Here is a 2,519-nt window from a genome sequence, read left to right on the forward strand (position 1 = left end):
TGACATTTGTATTAACTCCTCAGCACATCCTTACATCACTAGAAAAAAAACATTATCTGCACAGGAAAGTAGTTATACTGATCTCAATGTCAGCTCACACGACCCAAGAATTTTCCAAGACCCGATCGCATCCCATTACACACCGTGCGTCCCAACACTATGGATGATATGGCCCCACCACCCCGGACAGTGTTGAGGTCAGCCTCACTGTGTTAAATCCTGCTCTCCTCTCTTTAAAAAACACAACCTCTGACGGGTCCCTTATCTCAGCAGCTCCTCAACAACATATTCATAAGATATTATATGGCTGGATACCCAACAAGATAATCATTAAACATAATGACGTTATATCACCAAACACCAATTAGCATGAACATAATAAAACATGAAATATATGCAGACTAGTGTTGCGGTCGACCAGGAGCCACTCATGAGATGTCTTGAGTGGCTCACTAGCTGATTTTACATAAATTATTTCTGTACGGATTAAGTCATGGGTGCTTCCACCACCAAACACGTAACCGTGAAAAGCAACACGAGCCAAGATGTGAACACCTTACGTCTACACCACAAGCATAAGAACATAATAATGGAAGGAAATGCACACTTGCACAGGGTCTATTGGCCCATACTGGGCCAATGTTTGAAGCTATCCAGCGTATTCGATTTAATGATGATGTTTGGTAACTTGATTCACTCATCCACTACTCTATTTCCAAACGAATGTTTACCTATCTCGCTCCTAAATCTAAATTTGTCTAATTTAAAACCATTGCTACGAGTTTGCTCCTGGTTACAGAGTTTGAGTACCTTTGTTATATCACATTTGTTTAGCCCTGACTTCCATTTATACACCTCTATCATATCGCCCCTCACTCTACGTCTCTCGAGGGAGTGCAAATTAAGATGCTTTAACCTGTCTCTGTACTTAAGGTTGCTAATGCTCGGGATTAGTCTTGTTATTCTCTGAATTCTTTCTAGGGATTCTATATCCATTCTGTAGTACGGTGACCAGCAAATACACATTGTTGTCTTGGTTTAAGATTCCTACTTACCATTACTCCTAAGTTTTTCTCACAGTCAGATTTCTCCATAACAACGTTGCTCATCTGAAATCTGGTTTCTCTGTTTATATCTCCTAGACTAATTACTTTATATTTGTCAACATTAAATTTCATGTGCCATTTTTCAGACCTTGCGAAGAATTTTGTTTAGATCTTCTTGTAGTGTTGCGGAGTTCTCGTCAGATTTAATTACACGCCCTATTTTAGTGTCATCAGCAAATACTTATGTTGCTGTCTACGCCTATTGTAACAGCACTTTTGCTTTATATAAATATTCCCCCAAATGAATAACACCAATTTATTCAAGAAATTATTCAACAATGACTCAGTTGTTGACGATTATTCACGGCTGAACTTGTAAGTACCACAGAGGTTAGGCGTAGGTCAGCCGATTAATCAAACAGCCGCCTGACACTTTCACCGCTCCCACGCCTCTCGCCCGGACAGAGAGGCGAGGGGTCGGGTAGATTCTTACCACTTGTTCTGGGATGAACACGTAACTCAAGTGTTCTCTCAAAGTGTATTCAAAACACTTCCCAGAGAGAATTTATAATTTGTTCTCTCATATACATATAAATATATACCTGTCTCTGTGTATATAAACGCTTTGACAATAAAAGAAAAGCCCAAAAGAAGTGTTTACATCAAGCCCTGCTACTGAGAGCTCCAGAACTTGTTTAAGACAATTAATATGATAGAAAAACAGCTATCACACTGTATCTATGTCATTTATGTATATGATAAATAGTATTGATCCTAGTACCCCAATGGGATATAGTGCCGTTAATGCTTCCTCGCGTTTACTGTCCTGTAACCACGCCCTAATCCATTTTAGAATAACTCCTCCAATTCCATGAGCCTCTACTATTCGTATTAGTCTTAGTAGAGACTGTCCAAAACTTGCTAAAAGTAAAGAGTTTACCCACACCCATCATAATCGTGTCTGTCACCCACTGATTCAAAAACAGTTGAAAATAATGTAAAAATTTGTCCAGACATGAACCACGCTTGTGAAGCCATGTTGGAATCATTGATCAACACTTCTCCAGGTGATTTCGAATGACATATTAAACAAATTTCTACTGACACACTAAGCTCTACCTTACATTCCTTTAATACTCTAGCAAATATCTCCTGGGACCTGGAAGTTTATTTGTTTATTAACATCCTTACTAGTCACTACTACTCTCTTATCTATTTTTTCTTCACTGTCTCTGTACATAAATCGGTGCTTCAATTATCATGTTTAAATTTTCAGTAGTAACTGTTGAAAATACCCAGATTATTGCTCATTTCTCCGTCGTTATCAGTTAGCTCCTTAGGGTTTGTGTTTCACCCTCCCTTCCTACCTTCAGTTCATTATTCTTCTTTGCTTTCCTTATCTCGGTGTTAACCCTTCTGGCCAATACTTATAATAGTCTCGGAGGTAAACTTCACCATGATTTATTCTCCTAC

This window comes from Homarus americanus, unplaced genomic scaffold (assembly GCF_018991925.1).
Source record: "Homarus americanus isolate GMGI-L3 unplaced genomic scaffold, GMGI_Hamer_2.0 scaffold55640, whole genome shotgun sequence".
In the NCBI taxonomy this organism is placed as follows: Eukaryota; Metazoa; Arthropoda; class Malacostraca; order Decapoda; family Nephropidae; genus Homarus; species Homarus americanus.